The 7428-nt window shown below is 44.6% G+C and overlaps 1 protein-coding gene across 1 annotated transcript in view; it reads right to left on the reverse strand.

Moving 5' to 3' along the window:
* The window catches only part of LOC144807713 (uncharacterized), a 107936-nt gene extending 102578 nt beyond the window's left edge, over positions 1-5358 (reverse strand). The window contains exon 1 of the mRNA XM_078673370.1: positions 5272-5358. The gene's annotated coding sequence lies outside the window, so the exon portion shown is untranslated. The remainder of the gene's footprint in view (positions 1-5271) is intronic.
* Positions 5359-7428: the final 2070 nt, after the last annotated feature.

The following is a 7428-nucleotide window of genomic DNA, read 5'->3' on the forward strand; positions in this document are numbered from 1 at the left end:
CAGCCCCCTGGACCAACCACCACTGAGTCCATTAAACCACACCCCCGCCCACCTCGAATTAACTGGAGCAAAATCACAGAGGTACACCTGAACACCACCCTCCTCCTAGACCCCCCCCATCACCACCACCATGACCGACGTCAACTCCGCAGCCAAAGAACTTCACCGATGGATCTCCAGATGTGCCCCCCTGCCAAACAACGCCCCCTGAAGGCCACCTGGTTCACAACCGAACTCCAACTTGCCAGGCGCACCTGCAGACGCCTCAAGAAAAAATCCTTCCATGAAGCTTCCACACTATTCTGAATACTGCATGCCTCGCACAGCGAGCAGCGCATGCGCTGCAACGCTAGGCTCGACCTAAACAGTGGGGACAATTTCATGAAGCAAAACAGTGGATTATGATTCACAATAACGCTATCTACATCTCACAAAATATTTATATCACATGGAGTGCTATGAGTGGAATATGCAAAAATTTTTGGTGATATTCATTTTGGTTTCTATTATTTGCCATTTCTTAACCCCTTCGATGCTTGTGACGGAACCATTCCGTCATCAGTCACGGCTGAGCTGTGCTGATGACGGAATGGTTCCGTCACGACCGCACCCTGTTCTGGAATGTCCAGCACAGGGGCGGAATCGGCGCCGCACGGAAGCGGTTAACAGGGGCTTCATAGAGTCCTTGAAGTTGTTTTTTCCCCTGGGAGTCACAGAATCATACTAAGTGGAGTGGGTATTTGTATGCTCCTCATATCAGGAATATGGTGGTAATGAGTGCGGGAGTATATATTAATACTCATTTTCTATTACGGCATAAATGCTAAAGAAGCATATGGATGCAAAAAACAGAATCAATACATTGTCTATCCTGGTCCCTTGAAGTACAGATTGCTTTTGTTACAGGTAAACGCAAGGTCACAGGGAATATATGTATATAAATAATCATGTTTTGTTATAAGTTTTTATTAATGCAGGTCTCCTTGCCTGCTGTTCCCTTCCCCTCCTTCCCTCGCCTCATCTCCTTAAACTTCAGTGCAGTGATAGCAATCAGAATCGAGGCTATCGAGAGGTGGCATCTATTGTGCAGCGAACTGACCCCGAGGGAACTGATTGCGGAGTGTTACAGTCTCATGTTCTTCTAGATAATTTATGGACTGAGGGTCCATGTATGTGTAGACCATTTCCTGCTTACTAATCTCTGAATTTCACTGGTGCTTGGGTTTCCACTATGCTTCAATTCTGATCCGGACATAAGGAGAATGCATATTATATCACAGAGTGATTATCTTTTCACGCTGAGAACATATGTTTGACCTATGTAAAATAGAGGATTTTGTTTTTGCTTTAGCCCTGATGAAGTCGTAGGGCAAGACACCCGATCGACAAAATATGTGCTGGCAGTGGGCGAAGGACCAATAAAGTCTAAATATTTATCAATAAACAAAATCTGACATCCGAGAAATAATTTCACACAATGTTTAACCTCATCGACGCTCATGACGAGCTCAGCTCGCACGCTGGGCTAATTCCCCTGCTGTGCGAGCGTTCTACAGGAGCGGGTGTGGTCATGACGAACTCAGCTCGTCATGAGCACACGACCACCGTGGCTCATGACGAGCTGAGCTCGTCATGAGCACGGGGGCGCAGTGCGCGCTTCCCCTCCCCCCAGCACAGCAGGGGAATCAGCCCCGCATGCAAGGGGTTAAAGTACGCTAGATGGTCTTTACTCACACATCTATAACACAACTTAGTAGATGACATTTTCTCCTCCCATTTATTCTCTATTCCCTGTAGATTTCCTTGTATTTTTCTTGAGATCATTAAAGGAAACAAAAGGTGACTTAACAGTGCATACGGAATCCTCTTTCATTGTACTCTTCAGTGCTGCTTTGGCACATCGTTTAGATAGCTCTGCTTTTTAGCAATCTCAATAGCTTCCTTCAAGGTGGTTTCACCAACAAGAGGATATCCTTCAAGCTCCTCACCCACGCACACAAGGCACTCCACAAGACCAGCCCAGCGTACCTCAACAGACGGCTCTCCTTCTACATCCCCAACCGCCAGCTACGCTACGCCGACTTCTCACTCGCCACCGTCCCGCGCATCCGAAGAACAAACACCTGTGGGAGATCCTTCTCCCACGTCGCCGCCAAGACATGGAACACCCTCCCACTGAGCCTACGACAGACCCAAGACCTGCTGACCTTCAGGAGGATACTCAAGACCTGGCTGCTCGATCAGTAGCGCACCCCCCTCCCCCCAGTGCCTTGAGACCCTCACGGGTATGTAGTGCGCTTTACAAATGATTGATTGATTGATTGGCTCACAAACGTTCTTGTACGTTGGATTCGTTAGCGTGCATGAAAATTGGATCCCTTATCAACTCATCTTGAAACTTTCAGAATTTTAAGGGAATTGCCAATCTTTTTAAATCTGCTACAAAGTCATCTAAAGATTCCTGAGCACCCTGATGCCTTTGGAAAAAAAAGGGATGTGTACTAAAATACACACAGATGGTTTGAAGGAGCTGTGTAAATCTTGTAGAGCACACACACAATTGTCGTCCACAGACCTTGTTTTTAAATCTGATCATAAATTCTTTGTTCTTACGGCCCTAACGTGCGTAATAAAATCTTCGTTTTTCTTCTAGGTGAAAATTCTCCTCAGAATGATCCTCAGTTGTAGATATGTAATTAAGGAAATAAGCTTTACACTGGGGCCATTTCATCAGGGGTTCACCGGGAGATACCAAGAACGGTTGAGCAGTGTCAGGGAACATGTTTGTGCATACATTGTAACTTTAAATCAATGGAATGAATCCTGAACAAAACAAAAAAAAATTATTCCATTGACAAGCTAAGAATTGTCTGGATTTTGCAGCTCCTAGAACGTAACCAGTTCCTTGTGGAATACCAATACTGCCCAAAAGAAATAAAATACCTTAGGTGTGTTCCCTCCTTAGGTTGTAAATTGTCGCTTCATCCGAACCGCAATGAAGCACAGAGAGAAAAAGAACAATTTCTTATCCTTAAATGTAGTGTCATTGACCAGCATATGATGTCATGTGAAGGGCATTCTGGGAGCGACTGTACTCTGAAGCGTGAGGGTCTTGCGATGGTCTTCCTGACGCTCAATCCACAATATATCCGGGCACGAGGAGCATCGGGTGCTCAGCACCGGCAGTGTTGCCAGAATTAGCTATTTCCCACACAAGTGGGCGATATTTTTCCCACTGGTGCAAGAAAATACTCAATTGGTGGGTGCCTGTTTTTGGGCTTTTATTTGCCTTTTGTGCGCATTTTTGAAGGCTGGGGCGGCGCCTAGAAAATCTAACTTGAGCATTTATTAGGATGGACTTGAGTCCAGTCTGACACTGTTGCAGAAGAACAAGCAAAGTCTCTGCACATGCCACTCAACAGGGTCCCGCCCCCATCTTTAGACTTCCCAGACAGCGGGCCCCGAGACGCTGCCATATATTTGCTGAAGTAAGTAAAGCTTTTCAGGTTTAATGTGCTTTTAACAACTTTAGTGCATTATTTTGCGAATTTCATACCTTGGCACACACATAACCTCATCCCTTTATTTTTCCTCTTTTTAATTGAGTACTTTAACCCGTTGGGTGCGCCGGCCGGCCCCCGGCCCTCCGACGGCACAGTGGGTGTGTGCGGAGGACGCCCACTCATTAATTCCCCAGCACCGTAGCGGAATTTGCACAGCAGTGAAGGGGTTAAAAAAGTCTTGTGTGTTTTATCTTAATAGTTGGTAAAAGTGATGTTTTGTTCAGTGAGTGTACAGGTTTTTTATTGACCACACTCAACTGAAATAAATGGTTCTTAAAATAGTGAGCTTTGATTCCATAGCATTAGAAATACATTTTTAGCTTAAAAATGCTCCCCTTTTATCCTATTCTGCTAATCGATCATTGAATCTGACCTATTGAAGTTCATATTTGCAAGACGGTTGAACTTCTTTAACGTATTTCTCAAATGATTTATTTTCTACCTGTATGTTTTTAAAACAGGATGAAAGCTGTTTTACAGCCTAGAAGGTATTGCCTCAATGTATGGACTGTTGTGTTGGTCTTATATACCCGTTGGCCCCTAGACCCTATTACTTGACCGGGATACCAAGGCTGAGCCAAGGAAGACAAAAGACATTTACTCTGCTTGTTAAGTGGGTGCCGCTTCCACTGGGCTTCCATTTAACAGTGTCTTTGGAATCAGCTGGATCTCCCCAATGTCTACAGACTGCTAGGATCTTACACTCACATCAGCGATCCAGGGATTGACATGGAAACCCGTCATGGGTGTTCTTCATTAAACAATATCAGAGAGACCAGCCTCGAGTGGATGACCCACTAAACCAGTGATATCCAAAATGTGGGTCGCCAGCTGATATCTGTTGGGTCGCAAAAGAGCCATAAATAAAGATGCATCTACATTTTGTATTTATCTCACCACATTTGCTGTGCTTTACAGACGGAGGTCAAGGGTCATGCTATATATTCTGACAAATTCCTGCTTATTCCTTTAACATGGGGAATGGTATTTATTTTTCTTTCTATAACTGCAAAGTGAAAGAAGTTTTTTAAGTTAATTATGCAATAATCTTGCTCAGGTACAGTAATGTTTAGAGAAAGGTTTAGGATGTCAATTTTTATTACCTGTAATAGAATGGCACCTATATTTTAGAATTAGATCTGCAGTTCGGAAAGCAAAAATGAAGCACAATATTTGTCATTCTGATTAGTGATGAAAACGGACATTTTAATCGGCTCGAAACAAATCGAGACACTAACTTGGTAATGTGCAAATTATAAATACTCACTAAAATCAGATTTTCTCATTTGTGTGCTATTAAGTTTTATTAATAAAACTAAATATGTCTGTGCATACTTGGTGCCCATTTCAATGGCAAATCTGCTGTCTGCTTTATCGCCAACAGTGAGCTCCAAAATGCACTACCAGATACATCCTATGGGCCAGATGTATTAAGTAACCATTTTGTGATTCCCTAATTAGGAATCCTTACGATTCGGAATTAGGAAATCGCAAAACGGCATGTGTGTTGAACACTTTCTGCGATACCTCGGTGGTCGCAAATGACCTAGCTCATGAAGATTAATGAGGTAGGTCACAATTTGTGATTTAAATTTAAATTTATTTAATTTTAATTAAAAATAATAAATGGTAAAACGGCATGTAGCAAAGTGTGTTGAGCTGTCAGGCCTGTCCCAGGAACATACCCCCACCCCCGGGCCGCACTCACCGCCTCGGCTCCTTCTGGATCCTTCCTCCCAGCCCCTGGACGCTTCTGTCCCCGGTGATGCCAGAACCAGGAGCGCCTGGAAACCATGGATGCACCGAGAGGAGGAGGCGCTGGATCCCTGCGCCGCACCGCGCATGCGCAGAACATGAGACACCGACCACCGACTCTTCAACCATGACGTCCGCCGTTCACTGCGCACGCGCAGAACATGAGACACTGACCACCGACTCTTCAACCATGACGCCCGCCGTTCACTGCGCACGCGCAGAACATGAGACACAGACCAACGACTCTCCTTATAGTGTAGTCTGATGTGCCCTGCGCATGTAGTCTGATGTGCCCTGCGCATGCGCATAACATGAGACAGCACCACGGACTCTCCGACCAGTGAGGTCTGCCGCGCATGCGCGGAAACGAGACACTACTTGCCTACTCCCCACAATTGAACAGTCAAACAGAACTCACCGGGGCAGACGTGAGACTCCATATTCTCCAAACCAAATATTTTATTTGGCCGTTATCACGCTAAAAAGTGCCTCCCTTTCAATACAGTAAATCATGAAAGAAAAGCGCTACTATTTCTCTTTTAAATCTCCCCTTTTCCTGGTCGGATTGTCAAACATGCAGTCCACATGCGCAAAACACTGGACACGCCCTTCTATCATTGCGCATGCGCAGAGTGGTAAAACGCACATGCGTAAAAAGTCAGACACGTCCTACTAGCATTGCGCATGCTCAGAGCTATAGTTATCCCATACACGCGCAGGCGCATTGCTTGACATGAATCCCATGGCAGGGGAGGCTGCAGGCAGTGGCCTTTCCTTCCTTTTCAGTCTAAACCCTTTCCTATGTCCCCTCCCTCCGGCTCTCCACTGTCACTGACGCTTTTTATTAATAATGTGTATCTGCACCTCTTAAATCAATTAGTGGATCCCAGGGAATCATATTCATATATATATCAGGGCCACTGGAATGAGGTGTTTGTTCACATCATTGTAAATTTGTACATAAACCATCACCTGCTGCATAATCTGCAGATTGTAACAAAAATGTTTTTGTTTCTAACTCAAACGTTTCAAAAGTTACTGAAAGTGCTGTGACACGTGTTTCGCGCAGTGTAAGGCCCTCAGCAAAGCTGCAAGGGTCACCTTTCTGATGCTTATCGCTAAACTTTGCTCTCTACCATGCCTATGTGACTCTTAGAGTATATCCATGTGTATCCCTTCCCTAAGTAGATAGAGATTTCACTAGTATATGCCTAGAGTTTATCGATTTGTATCTCCTCCTTGTGTGACTTTATCTCTTGTACATTTGAAATTTTTTCTGTTTGTACCTTTTTGTAACGCATGTAAACCTAAGTCCGTACGTTTTCAACTGGTTCTTATGCAAGTCAAAAATTTGCAAATTCTTTTTGTACCGTCAGTCCTTATGTTTGAAACTGGGTCCTATGTAAAGCGCTCTGACGCCTTCGGGTAAAGTTCGCGCTAGATAAAATCGCATAAATAAATAAATAAATAACTTGGGTATTAAACTGGTACTAATGAGGTGCAACTAATGCCCAGACTGTGTTACCAGGTTTAACAAGCATTTGCAATGCAATAGGTCTTGCATTTGCGAGATTTTGAGCTATTGGTATTGTAAATGGAAATATCTTTTATTTATGTGTTTCTAAAACCTGCAAGCAACGACTAAAAGTACAAAGTGCACATAAATAATAACTATTGTCTTTTACAAAATGGTGGAGAGGTGTGGCTCACTGGTTAGAGGCAGCAGACCTGTAAGCAGAGAATGGCCCGGGACCAGGGTTCAATTCCCGACGCGGCAGGGTCTTGGACCAGGGTCAACGGACTCGATAATTCTCGCCTCAGTGCCTACTCTAACCAGGGAACACACTCGGTAACTCTGGGCATTAAGCTTGCCTCATCTCTACACCGGCCCCCCACAGACGCCGGGGATGCCTGGTTTCACCCTGGAGATACCCAGAAAGGGACCATCTCACAGGGAAAACCAGGACGGGTTCCCCAGCGGTCTACAGCGCCAGGACACTCGGGTAGAGTAACAGTGCGCTTTACAAGTATCCAACATTTACATTTACATTTACATTTACATTTTACAATGCCAATAGGATAAAGTTTACAAAATGCGAGACCTGTTGCA

Source organism: Lissotriton helveticus, chromosome 1_2 (assembly GCF_964261635.1).
Source record: "Lissotriton helveticus chromosome 1_2, aLisHel1.1, whole genome shotgun sequence".
Classification (NCBI taxonomy): Eukaryota; Metazoa; Chordata; class Amphibia; order Caudata; family Salamandridae; genus Lissotriton; species Lissotriton helveticus.